Consider the following 21076-nt stretch of genomic DNA (forward strand, 5'->3'; position numbering starts at 1 on the left):
TTACGCAAAAAGGCGTACCATTCAAATGGACAGACAAACAAGAGATTGCGTTTCGAACCTTGAAACAAGCTCTCTGTAGCGCACCTGTACTATCTCTGCCTGAAGGAACGGAAGATTTTATAGTCTACTGTGACGCGTCAAATCAGGGCTTAGGTTGCGTTCTCATGCAACGTGGTAGAGTGATAGCCTACGCATCCCGCCAACTAAAAACGCATGAAGTAAACTACGCGACCCATGACCTAGAGTTGGGAGCTGTAGTCTTTGCCCTAAAGATTTGGAGGCATTACCTTTACAGTACAAAGTGCACCGTCTTCACGGATCACAAGAGTCTCCAACACATCTTAAACCAAAAGGAGTTGAACATGAGGCAACGAAGATGGGTTGAATTGTTAAACGATTATGAGTGTGAGATTAAGTACCACCCAGGCAAGGCCAACGTGGTAGCAGATATCTTAAGTCGGAAGGAGTACTCTAATCATTGGACGAAAACTCTCTCGATAACCATTCAATCGCACCTAGCCACTCAAATTGCAGTAGCTCAGTTAGAAGCCATGAAGACCGAAAATAGAGCAAGCGAAGCATTGCGCGGAATGGAAAAGAACCTGGAGGCAAAGGAGAATGGAGTATACTATTTCATGAACCGTATTTGGGTCCCTAAATTTGGAGGGTTCAGAGATGTTGTCATGAAGGAAGCCCACAAGACGCGATACTCCATTCATCCCGGTTCCGATAAGATGTATTTGGATATTAAACAACACTATTGGTGGCCTAACATGAAGGCGGAAATCGCGACCTAAGTCAGTAAGTGCCTTACGTGCGCCAAAGTAAAGGTGGAATACCAAAAACCCTCAGGATTGTTACAGCAACCGGCAATCCCTGAGTGGAAATGGGAAGGGATTTCTATGGATTTCGTGACCAAGCTACCCAAAACGTCGGATGGATTAGACACCATATGGGTAATAATTGACCGACTGACGAAATCTGCCCATTTCCTGCCAATTAAAGAATCGTACAAGATGGAGAGATTGACGCGTTTATACATTCGAGAGATCGTGAGACTCCACGGAATACCAACATCTATCATCTCGGATAGGTATAGTAGGTTCACGTCCCGATTTTAGCAATCACTTCATAAGGCGATGGGAACAAACCTCGATATGAGCACCGCTTATCATCCACAAATGGATGGTCAAAGCGAGCGAACCATCCAAACGCTCGAAGATATGCTCTGCACATGCGTGATAGACTTTGGAAAGTCTTGGGATACCCACCTACCCTTAATCGAGTTCTCATACAGCAATAGTTACCATTCGAGCATCAAGGTGGCTCCTTTCGAAGCACTGTACGGGCGTAAATGTAGATCACTGTTATGTTGGGCTGAAGTAGGTGACACCCAGCTAGCAAAAACACACATGTTGGACAAAGCACTAACGGGACCGGAGATCATCTGTGAAACCACGGAAAAGATCGTTCAAATCAGAGCTCGACTGCAAGCATCGCGTGACCGACAAAAGAGCTACGCTGATAAACGCCGAAAGCCCTTAGAATTTCAGGTCGGTGATCGAGTACTGTTAAAAGTCTCGCCCTGGAAAGGAGTCATTCGTTTTGGGAAGCGGGGAAAACTAAATCCATGATACATTGGACCTTTCAAAATCGTCGCCCGAATTGGTCCAGTAGCATACAGACTACAACTACCCGCAGAGCTAAACGGTGTACACCCCGTGTTTCATGTCTCTAACCTAAAGAAGTGCCTATCAGACGAAACCCTTGTCAGTCCTCTTGACGAAATCGAAATCAATGAGAATCTCCTGTTCGTCGAAGAACCAATCGAAATCATGGACAGGGAGGTGAAGCGTACTAAACAAAGCCGCATCCCGATCGTGAAGGTACGGTGGAACGCAAAGCGTGGGCCAGAATTCACTTGGGAACGCGAAGATCAAATGAAGCGAAAGTACCCTCACCTATTCTAGCATTCTCAAATCTAGCTTTCAAACAGAATTTCGGGACGAAATTCCCTCTAACGGGGGGATGATGTCACAACTGGAAATTTTGTGTCTTGTAAACTATACACTCAAGCTAAAGTGAATCAAAAGCTTAAGAACATGTGTAACACCTATGATTGCGACAACAAAATTTCAATCAAATACACCATACAAGCATTACAAATAGTCAACAAGCAATTGGAAACCCTAGAAGTTCTTATTTAGGTCCATTTTGGACTAGAACTTCCTTATTGGGCCTAATGGACCAATAAACTTCCAATTTGACTATCTTTGGTTTAGAACTCTTAAATGGGATCTAATTGGACCCACATCTATTTGTTTCAACATTTTGGGCTATATTGGGCCTAGAATGAAATAAATTCAAAATTTGGAACCATGATTAATCTAAACTAGCCCAACAAAGTGTAAGAATCATATTATAATTTTTTTAGGTTAAAACTCACCCAACTTAATATACACATGGGCTTGTGGGCATTAAAGCCCAAATTTTCCCTTTTTCCTTCCAAAAATCTCGGCCTAAGGACCAAACCCAAGGATAAGATGAGAGTTGACTTTGTCTTGCCACTTCATTATTGCCTTTTGGATATCCATGCAACTCATCCCATATCTCCATGCATAGCACTTCAAAGGTCACCTCCTCTCCTCTCTCTTCTTGCTCTCGGCCGAACACAACACACACACACTCACAAAAATCCATTTCATTCTCTCTAAGTCTTGAAGGACATCTCCTTCCTCCTTCTTCAAAAGTTTCGAGAATCAAGAGCTTTTCAAGGAGGTTTTTCCCACAAACACATCATCTAAGGTAAGTTGATGACTAATCCATGATCTAGCTACTTCATTTCATCAAAAATCTCTTCTAAATCTATTCCAACTTGTGATCATGCACCTTAGAAGTCACTAAACTCGAGATCTACCAAGGAGACTTGCTAGGATCGAAATTTTCTTCTTTTCTCTCTTCAAAACCGAAACTACAACTCAAGGTGAGCTTCATACCCCCTATTTTCTGTTTTTATGAGTTTTAGGGGGGGAATACAAGTGAAAGTGTAGATCTCTATGCGTTTTGTATGCTTTGTATGATTTCCATGCTTATATGTGTGCTTTTGTGAGTTATAATGTTGGATTTAGCCATAAAACTCCTCAAAACCGAGATTTACCTTATGTTAAATGATTTTAGCCTCTACTATATTTCTACATACTAAGTGTCTCTAGAAAAATAGCTAAGTGGTTTAGTAATAATTTCTTGGACTAAAAACACAATTTTTGGACCTAAAATGTGAAAAAAAAAATACAAAAATTAAGGGCCCAAATTGACAAATCACGAATTCTGATGGATGAACTGTGTCAAAACAGTTTCAATAAAACAATTTCTGGAAATATACTCATTTAGAGGATTAAAAACATAAATTTCAAGCTTAATGGGCTAAAAATGACATTTTCGGCCCAATGAGGCCCATTATGCGAAATTTTCTGTTTTGGAGGGCCAAAACTGTGTTTTTCTGTAAAACAGTGGACTATAAGTGATCCAAGTCCTTTTCAAAGGTTTAAAATGCTTTTTAAATTTAAAAGGGACTAAAGTTGCAAAATTTTACAATTTGGGCCAAAATTGTCAAACTGGCGAAAAAGAAGGGTTATAACCGAGAAAACTGAAATTTCAGGGTCTTAAGCTGTTTTCTAGGAAAAATATGCTGGAAAATATTTATTTCAATAATTTTTGGTATTAAAATGTCAATAAAATTGATTTAAGGACCAAACCGGAAAGTATTTAAATAAAGGGTTCGGTTTGGTCCTTAAATCAATTGAAATAAAGGGTTGAAAAAGTAAATTTTTACAAACAAGGAGGGGCTGAAAACAGAAAATTTTCAAGGCTAATTCAATACATGCAATTTGACCAAATGATGGTACCACGACTATCGACGAAATACAATACATTACAACACCAAAAGTCGTTGTTAAACGAATTGGTTCGGTCTCGAACCAATAAAAATCCAAAACTACTAACACGACGACACTATGACACTACCACATTACGATTCATAACTAATAACGTTTGGGAATTCAATATACATGCGAGTGTGCACAGACGTCTACGCACCATCTTTGGGCCCCAAAAGTGTAAAAATTGTTTGTTGAGCCTAGCTAGCCTAATGACTTGATCTTAAGGCCCGAAGACCTCTATCTTACGAAGTGTTGGGTTTTACCGATCCGACATAACGTAAAAGGACTTTCAATGGCTTGTATACTACTGGTCCCCAAGGGTCCTTTGGTATTGCTAGTAGAGTCTACCTTTTCATGCGAGGCGGGTCTGGGACCCCTCGTACCTTTTTATCCCCAACCGGCTAATGGAGTCATCGAGGCCTTCGTGTCCTCGTTCTCTTCGGGTGTGGGACTACACGTAGTCAGGGCGGTTGGATAACGTGATTAGTACGGACAACGCCTACGGGATCGTTAGTATTGCTATAGACTAGTCGTTTGTGTAACGTGTGTTTGTAGCAAATAATCATGCTCAAAAATAATCCAACATCGCCTGGTACTGATAATTTCACACGTTGCAATTGTTTCAATGTACATTCATGTAATTCAAAGAATTAGGAAAACATCGGGTTTTCCTAGGGTATTTCAATACATACGGATTCGGAATGCACACAATTTTAAATGAACAATTTTTACAAGTATAGAAACAAACAAGCATACCTATGGATCTTCACACCTTTTTGACTATACTATTTTCAGAAAATATCGGATTTTCTGGTGGTTTTTCAACACATTACAAACATTGGATTTCAAACATTACTTATGAACTCACCAACATTTCATATGTTGACGTTTTTCAAAATACTTGTATTCTCAGGTAACAGATAAAGTGAAGGATGAATTGTACTTTATGACGTTTTGCTGTGGTTTAATTTAGTATCGAACAGTTATTTTTGAGAATGTAATGTTTTGGAACAATGTAATGGATGTAAACGTTATCAGTTGTATCATTCCAAATGTTGGTGATGTATAATGTTATGTTTCATGTATATTCATTGTGATGGTATTCAATTGAGTCACGACAGCCCCCGGATGTTTCCGCCGTCTGGTTCGGGGGTGTGACAGATATAACAACAATTCAAGTCAAGAAATACTTACATTCTCGGGAAATCGGGTGAAAGACGGGATGATAGTTGAGAGAGCTTTGGAGTTGTTCTTGAGAATGAAAGTAAGAAGTGAGGAGTTTGGGGAGTAGAGTCATGCTTAAGGCATGAGTTTATGGTTTTTGGAGGAATTTACGGCCCAAACATAAAAGTTTGGCCGTGAATTTCTTAACTACGTGGTATTTGCGGTTTTGAAATTTCAAGACTCGAGACGGCACTTCTTTTAGCCCGTTCATTTAAAGAATAATTATTATAATAATCAAACGAACTTTAAATTTGCTAAAAATAAATAAACATGAAATTGACTTATAATTTGAAGTGATTGACTTTAGGGTTTGACCGAAAAAAAATTTCGGGTTGTCATAGCTCAGCAGACAGAGTTCTACCAATCCTGATCCGTAGAGTTGCCTGAAACGAAATTTAGGGTTGGACGGCTCTCCATCGGATCGAAGAGGTTAATGCCTATGCAAGAATGCATACCATCCACACCAATCACCTTGAACACACTCATGAGAGATCTGGGAGAGACCGTGAGACCCTGCTGCAAGCACTAGCTAGAATTCAAGCCGAAGTCATAGAGCTCCGAGTATGCTAGAGGGTGTACGAAAGATACCTGCTTGATATGGAACGTCAACTAGCTGAACTAAGGGTTCACCATATGGGTGACCGTCGCCAGCAGGATATGATTTACTTTCTATCACACCCAAAAACTTGAACGGCGGAATCGTTCAGGGGTGGAGGACGTCATGTATAATATCACAACAATGCAAAGTAGTAAACAAGCAACCACATCATCCATTGCATTAATAATATAATTTCATACAAGTGTGTTCTGTCAAGTTAAATAGACACCAAAAAGTACATCAAAATAAAATAGGAGTCTTAAACAAGCTCCACCTTCTCAAAAACCTAGCACCGGTACTTGTCTACTGGTGACCTGAGAATACAAGTTATTTTGAAAGCGAGTATCAACTTTAAAGCTGGTCAGATCATAAGTATATTAGTGTCTGAGTTTGTATGAAAGCATTTGTAATATGTAATGTATAAGCTTTGTAAATTTTGTATTTGTTTGAACACTCTTAGAAAACCCTATGTTTCCTACTAAAAGTACCCTTCTACCAAGGCATCTAGTAACTGTGTGTGTCTCTTGTAAGAGTGTGTATTTTCCCAACTCCGACTATCATTAACCAAAAATATAGTTTTTACATTACCGTGCATCGTGTGAATGTTCACGAAGTGAATGTAATGGGAAAAACATTATAGTACAGTAGTGTTGTATTAAGTATCTATTGTTGTACTAACTACCTTAAACCAATTGTTATTTAAAGTACCATGTGATCGTCCTGTACCCTGCTACCGACTCAATAGTAAAACGACGTTGTAAGATGCCGTAAGAAATGACATTTGGCACCCGTAGACTTGCAAGTCCCATTGTAGCGAGCAGCAAGGTGTAGGATAGTCAATCCAATATAGATCTATATGCAAACTCATACGCTCCCCAATTAAGGAGATTCTGGATATAAAAACGGTCATGGCAGGTAGTGCCATGACCCGTTTAATGGCTCACATAACTGAATGTAAAGTATATGTAATGTACATGCTAGCTGTGTTGTGTGTCCTTCCTCTGTCTAGCCTGTATGTTTGTTTCTCATCACTATGTATTATGTTTGTTTCTCATCACTATGTATTATGTTTGTTTGTCATCACTATAAGTTATGACTCATGTATGAACTGACTCTTTGTATGATTCATTGTTCTAGTATTAGTATTAGTAAAACCCTAAACTACGCCTATTGTAGTTTACTAGTAATATAATTTGTACGGATGAACTGAAGATGTAGGATTGCTAGGTGTCAAGTGAAGTCTTGAACACACTCCATGATCCTAGTTAACATATAATATCACATATATGTATCCATCTAGTATTTAAACAACTAATAAACAAGGTTAAGACACCCTAGGACAAGCTAAACACCTTATATAAGTGTTATAAGTCCCAAGGATTACATCTAAGTGTTGTAGGGAAAGGCTAGTGTGTTTGGGGATCAAGGAAAAATCCATTAGGGAGTTTACGGTTTTGTGGTCATAAACAAAAGAGTTAACGGTCGTAAACTCTTGAGTTTAATACCGTAAGCTCACACACTTTTGACCATTTGTTGTTTGAAGCCCTAAAAAGTCCCTAGAAGCTTTTCTACTTGAAGTATGTGACTAAGGAAGGAACTAGGGCACCATTTCACTCCTATTTGGAGTTTACGGTTTCTATATATTGTTTTACCGAGTATGACACTGTAAATGGTTTTCTAAAAACGTATTTACTTGTTCAGCTTTTACTTATAATGTTTAATCCAAGTTTCATTTTAAACTTGTTTATGAAAGGTTTTCAAAGGATTTTTAAAGATTTTCAAACTTATTTTACAAAGGAATACCAAGTCGTGATTTTCGTAATGTATAAAGGTTTTCCAAAGTTTTCGTCTATGTTTTTATACTCCTACTTAGTGAAGATACCACTGCTTCATTTCAGTTTAGTTAATACCTCTATATTATGATATGCTTACACCTTGTAAGAGACTCTACTTCATGATACGCTTATACCTTGTAAGACACTCTACTTCGTGATACGCTTATACCTTGTAAGACACTCTACTTCGTAATACGCTTATACCTTCTACTTTGTGATACACATATACTTGAGAATGCCTCCACTTCGTGATACGCTTATACCTAATGAAACTTCCATAGGGTTAGATGTATGCCTATGCTTGTATAGATGCATATAAATAATGTTTGAAGGACTTAGGAAGGCTTGTTCGCCCTATTTCCTTTTCTTCGTTGAGATGTGGTCTGGTGGGATCGGATGTCCGTCCGAATGTCGTTTGATCATTAGTTATATATTATGTATACAGGCATAGACATATAGGTTTACACTAGTCAATCCAGTTGAGAGTCTCTATCGCTTGTCCAGTATTTTTCACTAAATCTCACTATACGAGATACATCCTTAGTACACGGCCTTCTCCGTTGTCGAGTTGGTAACCAGAGTCTCTTGTAGGGAGAGCAGACATTGTGTGTATAGATTTATATGGGATTGACACCGCGCACCGTGACTGCTAGCTACAGTCCACAGCCTACCAAGTCGATGGGTGACAAATGTCATATTTTATACCGACGCTTGCAGGGCGTCAAGATTCTCTAGTGTCGATCAGTATGGTCAAGAGTATCTCATGGTTACCTTATAATTCATGGCTTTAAGGTAACGGATTTTATCCACAGTATTTCGTTGTATGCACTGTCTTCACTGTATTGGACCTTACTAGTTGTATCTTTCATTTGATACTGTCTAGGGTCTGTCTCTATTTTAGACTTTGCTAGCTGTTTCTTTCATTTGATACTGTCTGGGGTCTGTATTCTCTATTTTAGACCTTGCTAGCTGTATCTTTCATTTGATACTGTTTGGGGTCTGTATTCTCTGTTTTAGACCTTGTGTCACACCCCAAAACCGGAACGGCGGAAACGTTCTGGGGTGGATGACGTCATGTCAAGTATCACAACACACGCATTATAGTAATCAAAGTACAACAAAACATTGCATTAATAGTAATAGTGTTACAAGGTTACATTACAACACTTTAAAGTAATACAAGTAATAGCATAAATACAGCGTGGTACTAAGCTATCTTCATCAACAGCTCCGGGGATGTACTTGTCTAATGCTAACCTGAGAATACAAGTTATTTGAAAAAGCGAGTATCAGCATTTTTACAAATGCTGGTGAGTTCATAAGCATTTAGTGACATTTCAATCAAATAACTTAAGAAAGTAATAGTTTAAGAGGTTTCAATGTATTAGAGTCCTTTCCAGAAAATCCTATATTTTCTTTAATAAAAGCAGCCTTCTACCAAGACTGGTCAGTGATGTGGAGTAAAAAGTAGTTTTCCTAAATTGCTATCATTATCAAAATACTGAATTTGATTATTGAGGAAAGCAACGACATCAGGGAATATCATATGCCTCAGCAATGAGGACTGCTGACTAAGGCAAAGAACCATAGACTCCAGGAAAGTATCAAACAAACGACACGCCTGGTTCAGTCTAACAAGTGGAGACACAGACCCCAGAAGGTACCCAATGAAGGGTGCAACTAGTAGGGTCTAAACAGTGAATACAGACCGCAGACAATATCTAATGAAAGATACGTCTAGCAAGGTCTAGAACGGTGAACACAGTGAATACCGTGAATACAGTGGATTCTGTGAATACAATGGGTACAGACTCCAGACAGTATCAAATGAAAATTATACATCTTGTAAGGTCAAACAGAGATAACAGACCCCAGACGGTATCGAATGAAAGATACATCTTGTAAGGTTAAACAGAGATAACAGACCCCAGACGGTATCAAATGAAAGATACATCTTGTAAGGTCAAACAGAGATAACAGACCCCAGACGGTTTCAAATGAAAGATACATCTTGTAAGGTCAAACAGAGATAACAGACCCCAGACTGTATCAAATGAAAGAATACATCTTGTAATTTCAAAACAGTGTGACTCTGAAAATGAATTACCAGCATACAGTGTAGATTGCAAGTGAAATATCGTCACCTTAAAGCCATAAATTATAAGGTAACCCAGGATACTCGTAACCATACTGACTAGAGTTCTAGACGCCCTACAAGCATCTATATAATGTGAAATTTGTCACCCCTTGGCTTGATAGGCCGTGGACTGTAGCTAGCAGTCAGGGTGCGGGGTTGTCAATCCCGTATAGGCCTATACACACAATGTCCGCTCTCCCTACAGGAGACTCTGGTTACCAACTAGACGACGGAGAAGGCCGCGTCCCGAAGATGCATCCCAAATAGAGGATAGTGTGTTACTAGGAGGGAGTGGGTTTCTAATGTAGGTGTAGACTAGAGGTATAGACTCTTAACTGATTTGACTAAAGAAAACTCGTATGTCTATGCTCGTGTACATAATATATAACTAATGAATCGAACGACCTTCAGATGGACATCCGATCCCACCAGACCACATCTCAACGTAGAAAAGGAAATAGGGCGGACAAGCCTTCCTACGTCCTTCAATCATTATTTATATGCATCTATACAAGCATAAACATACATCTAACTACGTTTGAGTGTGTATCAAGTGGTATCATTCGGTGAAGTAGAAGTGTACAGTGGAACATCCGAGTTGTGAAGTATAAGTGTACAGAGGAACATCCGAGTCGTGAAGTATAAGTGTACAGTGTGGGATAATCGAATCGTGAAGTATAAGTGCACCAAGTATAAGTGTATCACGAAGCAGAGACGACAATAAGTGAAGTAAGAACATCTATCAAGTATAAGTGGAGTAAAGTCGTTATCAAGTATAAGTGAAGAAGAATCATATCACTAAGTAAGAGCGTGAATAAGTATAAGCGTCGTCAAATATACGCGACTATAAGTATAAGTAAAACCGTTACCGAGTCAGGGTATAACATAAGAATAAGCGAAGCAGCAGTATTTAACAAGTAAAAGTATACGTCTAAAAGGGAAATCTTTAATGAAAAGCCTTTATCTAAAGAGAAAATCACAAATTATATTCTTTTGTAAAATATGTTTAAAAACCTTAGAGGATCCTTCATAAACCAATTTAGAATGAATTTGGATAAATCAGTATAAGTAAAAGTTATGAAATAAGTAAAAATCATTATAGTGTCCCACTCGGTAAAACAGTGTAAAGTAGTAGAATCTTGTGCATGCGGGTTATCAATCACATGTGATTGACCTGATAACTGGCATGTTTAACTTGTATTCCCCCCTATAAAACATTTAAAAGCATTTAAAAAGGTGCATTCAGGGGTATGAACTCACCTGATGTAAGTAGGTCCGAAGAGAGTGCTGATTGGGCGTTCGGTGCCACGTAAGGACTTGAACACACTTAATGACCTATTTAACATATGATATCATATGTTCACATACAATTAGTATATTTAATACTAATTAAACAAATATACACGCTCAAAGGAGCGGAAAACACTTTGGCTAAGTGTTTGGGTGTCCCGGGTAGCGTTTAAGGGTGCTAAGGGTCTCCTATCAGTTGTGGGACTTTGCTAAACTCAAATATCAAGTGTGTGAATGGGTTTAAAGCATAAATATGGACCATGTTGGAGTTTACGGCCTAACTCAAGGGAGTTTACGGCCGTAAACTCCCAAGGTCATATTCTTGGGTGTTTAATGCTTCTAGCTTGCTCATTGATTTATTCTAAGCACTTTTCCCAAAAGGCATGAGTGGGTTTGAGGCTTCTAAGGGCATTATATTGGAGTTTACAGCCTAGGAACACTCCCATGGGAGTTTATGGCTGTAAACTCTCATACCTTGGATTTTGTGAAGTCTTAAGCCCTAAATACCTTCCTAGCAATTTATAATGAAGTGTGATGCCATTTTAGGGGATGAAAACTACCATTTGAGTGTGTTTTAGGGAGTTTACGGCCTAGACACTTGCTTGGGCCGTAAACTCCTTTTTACCCCTCCATTTCATGTGTTTAAGCCCTTAAATCCTTCCTAGTATTTTATGGTAAATGTCTAAGGTCGTTTGGGGGACAAAAACCAACCTTTTGGCTTAGTTTGGGGAGTTTACGGCCTAAGCATGTGCTTGGGCCGTAAACTCATTTTTATCCTTCATTTTGATGTGTTTTAGTGATCTAAACCCAAAATACCAAGTCCCTAAATTATGTATGAAGCCTAAGGGTGGTTTGGGAGTGTTTTTGGGGCCTTTTAACATGATTTTGAGGTGTTTACGGCCTAAGCTTGTGCTTGGGCTGTAAACTCTCTTTTGTCCCCTAAATCATTGTGTTTTGATGTTTAAACACTCCTAGGCAATCCCCTAAATTTATTTCCAAGCCCATAGGGACAAGTTTGGGTCATTTTGGCCTCATTTTTGGGTGTTTACGGCCTAAGGAGGTTCTTAGGCCGTAAACTCCTTTTCCATTGCTTCTAAGTCCGATTTTTGGGCTATAAACACAAATCAATATGTTTAGAATAAGCTAGCGTAAGCGGACTTACAATTTGGAAGCGTTTGGTTGCGGATTCGGGGCTAAAACGAGTCTAGAGAGAGAGTATAGAGAGACTGTGTAAAAAGCCTCCAATGGACTCCACTCACCCTTACATAGGGTTTTGAGTCAGGGCTCAGTGGAATTCTACCCGATACTGCCGTTAAACGGGGCTTTTGGTGGCACCCGGTTTAGTGGTCGTAATAATAAACTAATATTTTCCAAGTAAATGGAATATGTGTTATGTATTTTTATTTCCTTTTATCACGACTTAATGGCATATACACAAACACAATTGAAATGTTTATTAAACTTGATGACTTCTCATTAACGGAACTTTTGATCAGTGGAATATTCCGTTAACGATAACGGAGAAATGTAATGGGCAACTTGGGTTGTCAGATCATCCCCCCGTTAGAGGGAATTTCGTCCCGTAATTTAGATCTAGGCAAGGAAGTGGGTATGAATGGCCAAGTAGATGTAAGAGAGTACTTCCTATGTGGTTGTCCTCGCATTCCCAAGTGATCTCTGGTCTGTGTTTGTCATTCCAACAGACCCTCGCGTACAGGATGCGGATTCCGTCTTGTGTAGCTAGTGGGTTCCAACTGGTGTATCTACAAGGTTACGGTTCTCGATGGAGTTTATCAAGATGAGTGAGGCACGAAGAGTGTTGTCGGGAAATCACCTATCAAGTCAAGTCTAAGAAATGGGTCGTCCGGGTGTGAATCCTGTGGTATATCCGAAGGTAGTAGCGGCCTGAAAAGGGTTGGACCATGTCTCCATGAGGATTCTCGGATGGTCCTAAGCTCTCGGAAGGGTAGAGCTTTTCAGTACTTAGAACATAGCATACTTCTATGGCATGATCATCATTGGCGTGATCGCCATTGCGAAGTTCCTAACGTTCTTTCTCATACTGGTAGTGTAGTCCTTCAGGTTGGTTCTTCGAAATCTCGAGGGGTCGTTGGTTTCATGTTTTCTGTCAACTGGCTGATAGAGACTTTCTAGATCGTCGACTGGGTTGCGTGACTATGGTTATTCATTTGCTATAGAGTATCTATCTCGTGCTCGTGAAAAATGAACCTACACTAACGGAGCTTGAGATACGGAAACCCTGAGGGTCGAGGAGATAGGTTTTCACTAAATGAGTGTTGGACTATCTCGGGAGGTAGGTCTATTATCTCTGCGTGAGATAGTATTCGTGGAACACCTAATAGTCCAATGAATCTCTAAGACTGTGGTTTATCCTAGCGTGGAAGATGTAGGTTCCTGCATAACCCTTTGACTAACACCAAGGCTGGTGTCAAGCCTATGATCTCTTCGGGATCTGGGTCATGAGATTTGACGCAGCTACTTTCACACTTGACCAAATATTATGGGCTGCGAAGGTTATCCTGTGGTTCTCGGTATCCTAGTGTTCACTTCGGAGAATGTATTTCATTGTCTACAGGGCGACGACGATTTCCTCCATGCAATAGGGCGGAGGATGATAGGCACTACCTGTCTATAACAGGGTGGGCAAAGTGCCTGAGTAGTTAGAGCATCTACTGCCACTACTCTTCCGAAGGTTTTGGGTTTTCTTGGTCTAGGTCGAATCTAGTGAGTATAAAGTCTTCTCACCCGGAACTTTAACAGTTCAACTCGTAGTGATTTTCTTGACTCCGGCTCCTATTTCATGGATTAGGGTGAAAGTGTTTTGCGAAGTGGTTCGTGGTAGAGCTCATGCTTAGTCTACCCACAAATATCGGGTGTATGCGAGCAGTATACATTTGAGGTCGGCAGGACGTTCAGCTGTGCGACTCCACCCCAAACCCACAACCTAACGAGGAACAGGGAATAGGGAGGAAACACACACCTTAAATCTTTTTGATCTCGATTATATACCACCTTTATGCATATACCTATTTATAGTGGTCAGTCTCATGAGTTCTGTTCTCTAGGTTCACGAACCTAATGTGCGAGGTGCGAAGGGTCTCTCGGGGGAAATCTACGGAGTATGCTTCGGTCAATTGTCGTCTTCTAGAGTCTCTGCAATGTCCTTTGCTTTGGTATTCATCTAAATACGAGGGGTCGGTCGACGGTGCGTGGTACCCTCACTTGGGTACCTTGGAAGGTTTGAGATAAGAGGAACTATTAACGGATCGCATTGGTTTTGTTTATTTGTGTTATGTTCAGGTTCCGAAGAACCTTTATTTGCCGATATGGCTATGGAGAAAACTCTTTTTACACAGCACTATGAATGTATACATGGTTGCATGAAGTCAAACCATGATCAATAGAGTCGTCGAACTTGGCACACTCCAACATGATATAAAGTGAAGATCGATAGAGTCATGTGCCGAACAGGCACACAAGTTCGAGGCGTCTCGGGTTTCGTCCTACGTATCACTACCGCGGATACTTGGACCGGTAGAGTCGACGCAGAACTATAGAGAGTTCTAAGTGTTTCCTAATAGAGTATCTTTTCATGAATGGATTCTCACGAGGCATTTCTATAATCGCCTCACATATACTAGTCATGTATATTTAAGGTGGGGAGGACTGTTGACTGAGCGACCCCGCCCTAAATCCACAACCAAACGAGGAACAGGAAATGAGGCGGCATTCGCTCACTCTAGTTCTATCCATCTTAAATAAACATGGTCGTAACGTATATGTTTAGACACTATAGTTTTACCTAATGAATTTTAAATTTTATAACAGTGCTGCGACTTTCGCCTTACTGGGAAGAATTTACATTGAATTAGTCTTTTAATGTATTTAGTTTAGTTATCCGAGATCGAGAGACGTACCAAAATCTAATGAGTTCCTTGCCGCTTCTCCCTAAGCAGTAGTGTCAGGCTCCTTCTATGTCTTTGTCTTTCCCTTCGGTTGGGCAGTCCTTCTTGAAGTGTCCAAACTCGCCACATAAGCGGCAAACATGAGTGGCCACCGCATTGGCGATTGATGCAATACGTTCCACCGGAGTTCTGCATACACAAGCAGTATGCCCCTTCATTTTGCACCTAGCACAATAGAGTTCCCAAGAGGCACCATGATGATGGTAGCTACACTTGCTACAGTGGGGGAGGTCTCCTAGGTACGATCTCCTTGAGATCGGGAGGGAAGGGTTTACAGGAGTATAGGCTGCCTCAGCTTGTTGTCCCTCTAAGGGTCCTTGAGCCGAGGTACTTCCTTCCTCAAACTTGAGTTTTCTCTTTAGTGGGTTTGGTTGAGGTTCTTGGGTGGCTGAGTATGGAAGAGTGGGTTGATGTTGTCCATTGTCAGGATTGGAATTTCCGACGGGGCTCTTGCTAACATTGGCGGTGTTAGCATTCAGGTGAGCCATGACAGCTGCTATGGCTGCCGAGACTGCAGCTTGAAACGTAGCTTCATCGAATAGGAGAGTAGGTTTCTTACTTGTGGATTGGTTACGCTTCTTCGGTGGCATGGTTTTTCCTACACGGAAAGGAATACAAGGTAATGAGAGACGATGGTTAACCCTGGACATTTCTGTCCTGAACGTATTAGGCATAATATTTTTCCCGTGCCTCGGGTATTGGTTGTCTGAGTGTCGACCTACATCCCTATGATGTAGTCCTGGTAGTCGAAGTGGGTGTATGAGTATCAGAAAGAGGCCATAAGATGCGAGTCATTCCTACTAAGTTACCTTTATACTAAGAAAGGTTTCACTCTCCGGCCTGGAGAGATTTGAGCACAGTTCGGAATGAAGCTGCGGAAAGAGAGGCTCATGAGGGCTTATGGATAAACAACCTCACAGAGGTGTGGGGATCCGCTCTAAGCGTATTACTGGCAACGGGAACAAGGCGATTTACCTAACACATAGCTTGAGCAGTGTAACCACTAACTCACTAAATTGTATTATTTTAAGGGTGTATTAGCGTGACGAACACGAGGAAAAAGACAATTCTCGGGTTCCATATACTGACCCCCTTAGTCTGCCTCGTGTCTTTGACTGCAATCGGCGTTGGTTTCCTTCGGGTGGTTACCTAAGATTCTCTTCGCGTATGGATATATTGAATTTCTACTCCGCCTTCCTTCTGACTCCGACTATGGGTGTCATCACTTCATGATGGATGACTGGAATCTCGGAAGTTTAGGCAAATCTCTTCACTGGTGTCCCTAAAAGAATATGGGCACTTGGTGCATTCAATAGTCTCAACCCAGTTCATTTATTTCCGAACAGGAAATCTTCTAAATGAACTTCTTCGGGGTCGGAATCAACTCTTCTGTTATGCACTGAAGTGGGTAGGGTTTTCTACAGGGTTCGTGCGAGAATGGAAATGTCTAAAGAATCCTAGCAGATTATTAACATTTTGCTGGATGATCCATATCGAGTCCTGCTACGATTACACAGGGTATACAAATCATATATAGCTTAGATCCGATAGGCCTTCGAATATCTGATACTACTCTAGAACCACATCCCAACGAGGAAAAGGAAATAGAGCGAAACCACACATTCTTAGCCTATGGGGTCCTTATTATATATAGCCTTGGGAGTATACCCTCTATAGATGTAGGTATATCAATAGAGATCCTTTTAGTTATTCACGCAAGGTTGTTTATGATTCCTAAAATACCCCTATGGTATTTTAATTCTTGTTTGTTTTCTTATCTTCTGAATGTCATTATGGGATTAGTGTGAATCTTTTAGCGCTCTAAAATACTCTTATAGTATTTTAACTTTATGTTTGGCTCTAGCAAATCCTAGTTGGTAAGTTTCAGACCTGTTGCACACCACAATCACTCCCGAGCACACGTTCATCGCATCTCGAATAAAGGTAGTTGATCAGGTTACATTTATTCCAGCGTACGATTACATAACTGCCCAGATTTGTCTGTAGTGCTCAACATCCGAAGACTTTTATTCTTGTTCTTCTTGTGATACTTGTGTTCGAGTGCTTAGATTCCGGATGTTATTATACTTTGGTAAAATACAGTTATATTTTAAGTATAATTCTTGGTCAGAGTGTTTTATCCCTTTTGTATTTATAGGTTGTATATCTTTTATGAATTGATATACTTAGCTCACTATAAACAATGCTCTGATACCAATCTGTCACACCCCAAAACCGGAACGATGGAAACGTTCTGGGGTGGATGACGTCATGTCTATCTTCATCAACAGCTCCGGACATGTACCTGTCTAATGCTAACCTAAGAATACAAGTTATTTGAAAAGCGAGTATCAGCATTTTTACAAATGCTGGTGAGTTCATAAGCATTTAGTGACATTTCAATCAAATAACTTAAGAAAGTAATAGTTTAAGAGGTTTCAATGTATTAGAGTCCTTTCCAGAAAATCCTATATTTTCTTTAATAAAAGCAGCCTTCTACCAAGACTGGTCAGTGATGTGGGGTAAAAAGTAGTTTTCCTAAATTGCTATCATTATCAAATACTGAATTTGATTATTGAGGAAAGCAACGACATCAGGGAATATCATATGCCTCAGCGGTGAGGACTGCTGACTAAGGCAAAGAACCATAGACTCCAGGAAAGTATCAAACAAACGACACGCCTGGTTCAGTCTAACAAGTGGAGACACAGACCCCAGAAGGTACCCAATGAAGGGTGCAACTAGTAGGGTCTAAACAGTGAATACAGACCGCAGACAATATCTAATGAAAGATACGTCTAGCAAGGTCTAGAACGGTGAACACAGTGAATACCGTGAATACAGTGGATTCTGTGAATACAATGGGTACAGACTCCAGACAGTATCAAATGAAAATTATACATCTTGTAAGGTCAAACAGAGATAACAGACCCCAGACGGTATCGAATGAAAGATACATCTTGTAAGGTCAAACAGAGATAACAGACCCCAGACGGTATCAAATGAAAGATACATCTTGTAAGGTCAAACAGAGATAACAGACCCCAGACGGTTTCAAATGAAAGATACATCTTGTAAGGTCAAACAGAGATAACAGACCCCAGACTGTATCAAATGAAAGAATACATCTTGTAATTTCAAAACAGTGTGACTCTGAAAATGAATTACCAGCATACAGTGTAGATTGCAAGTGAAATATCGTCACCTTAAAGCCATAAATTATAAGGTAACCCAGGATACTCGTAACCATACTGACTAGCGTTCCAGACGCCCTACAAGCATCTATATAATGTGACATTTGTCATCCCTTGGCTTGATAGGCCGTGGACTGTAGCTAGTAGTCAGGGTGCGGGGTTGTCAATCCCGTATAGGCCTATACACACAATGTCCGCTCTCCCTACAGGAGACTCTGGTTACCAACTAGACGACAGAGAAGGCCGCGTCCCGAAGATGCATCCCAAATAGAGGATAGTGTGTTACTAGGAGGGAGTGGGTTTCTAATGTAAGTGTAGACTAGAGGTATAGACTCTTAACTGAATTGACTAAAGAAAACTCGTATGTCTATGCTCGTGTACATAATATATAACTAATGAATTGAACGACCTTCAAATGGACATCCGATCCCACCAGACAACATCTCAACGAAGAAAAGGAAATAGGGCAGACAAGCCTTCCTAAGTCCTTCAATCATTATTTATATGCATCTATACAAGCATAAACATACATCTAACTACGTTTGAGTGTGTATCAAGTGGTATCATTCGGTGAAGTAGAAGTGTACAGTGGAACATCCGAGTTGTGAAGTATAAGTGTACAGAGGAACATCCGAGTCGTGAAGTATAAGTGTACAGTGTGGGATAATCGAATCGTGAAGTATAAGTGCACCAAGTATAAGTGTATCACGAAGCAGAGACGACAATAACTGAAGTAAGAACATCTATCAAGTATAAGTGGAGTAAAGTCGTTATCAAGTATAAGTGAAGAAGAATCGTATCACTAAGTAAGAGCGTGAATAAGTATAAGCGTCATCAAATATACGCGACTATAAGTATAAGTAAAAGCGTTACCGAGTCAGGGTATAACATAAGAATAAGCGAAGCAGCAGTATTTAACAAGTAAAAGTATACGTCTAAAAGGGAAATCTTTAATGAAAAGCCTTTATCTAAAGAGAAAATCACAAATTGTATTCTTTTGTAAAATATGTTTAAAAACCTTAGAGGATCCTTCATAAACCAATTTAGAATGAAACAGTGTAAAGTGGTAGAATCTTGTGCATGCGGGTTATCAATCACATGTGATTGACCTGATAACTGGCATGTTTAACTTGTATTCCCCCCTATAAAACATTTAAAATCATTTAAAAAGGTTCATTCAGGGGTATGAACTCACCTAATGTAAGTAGGTCCGAAGAGAGTGCTGATTGGGCGTTCGGTGCCACGTAAGGACTCGAACACACTCAATGACCTATTTAACATATGATTGTTGGATAAGGTGTCTAAGTCCATAACTATTTCTGGTATGTACTTGACCCGACCCGGCATGGTCCATTTGGGTTGCATGGCACCATGCAATTGGATAGACTAAATGAGAGAAATAACACTTGGAGATTATTAATATATTATAAGTTCTAATATATTAATAATATTATTTTATTAGTTTGATCAAGAATTAATTTAGAATTAATTAAGTGATCAAAAGATAACTAATTAAATATATGGGTTGATTATGTAAATCATCCATATCTTTTATAGTGGACTAAAAGGCTCCATGGACTATCAAGTTGGGTTCCACCCATAGGATGCTCCATGGATGCTCCATGGGAGTTACAAACCCATGGGTCATGGAAATGAAGAGTCATGACACATTAGGGTTTAACCCTAGATGTGTCAACACTATATAAGTAACATGTTCTCCACCTAAAATCGGCTACACTAAGAATCAAGAGGGCTTGGCCGATTTTGAAGAAGTGAGTATTCTCTCATAAGTTCTTCCAAGAGCATTTGGTGTTGTGTGAAGCATTTGAGGCATCACACTTGGGGTGCTAGGCTCACAAGGTTTCAAGGAACACAAACAACAACAAGGTAAGTTATTCTATCTATTCTTTATGTTAAAATTGTTCCCCATGTATGCTAGATAGGAATATAACCTTGGAATTCAACTTTGCATGACAAATTAGACAAACATAGTGATGGGTTTTGAGCATTCTAACACTTCCTAAGTGTACATGCAACCCTAATAACCTTGGATCTATGTTTGTCTTGTTGTTGTTTGTGTTCCTTGAAACCTTGTGAGCCTAGCACCCCAAATGTGATGCCTCAAATGATTCACACAACACCAAATGCTCTTGGAAGAACTTATGAGAGTATACTCACTTCACAAAATCGGCCAAGCCCTCTATTTACTTAGTGTAGCCGATTTGGGAGGAGATCATGTTACTTATATAGTGTTAACACACCTAGGGTTAAACCCTAATGTGTCATGACTCTTCATTTACATGACCCATGGGTTTGTAACTCCCATGGAGCATCCATGGAGCATCCTATGGGTGGAACCCAACTTGATGATCCATGGAGCCTTTTAGCCCACTATACAAGATATGGATGATTTACTTAATCAACCCATATATTTAATTAGTTATCTTTTGATCACTTAATTAATTCTAAATTAATTCTTGATCAAACTAATCAAATAATATTATTAATATATTAGAACTTATAATATATTAATAATCTCCAAGCGTTATTTCTCTCATTTAGTCTATCCAATTGCATGGTGCCATGCAACCCAAATGGACCATGCCGGGTCAGGTCAAGTACATACCAGAAATAGTTATGGACTTAGACACCTTATCCAACAGTCTCCCACTTGGATAAGTCTAGTAACTATTACTGCAAGTATGACTTCAGGAACCGATCGGCAATCGTAGCTCTTTACAAGGTTTCTCGAAACTTGAGAAGATGATGGTACGCCATTTAAGATAAGTGATCATATAATCCTCCGTTCTGGATATCAGTCGGACAAATACATGGAACAATGTCTTACTTATTGTCCAACATTTGTTTCCTGAT

Source organism: Lactuca saligna, chromosome 2 (assembly GCF_052625555.1).
Source record: "Lactuca saligna cultivar CGN05327 chromosome 2, ASM5262555v1, whole genome shotgun sequence".
Lineage (NCBI taxonomy): Eukaryota > Viridiplantae > Streptophyta > Magnoliopsida > Asterales > Asteraceae > Lactuca > Lactuca saligna.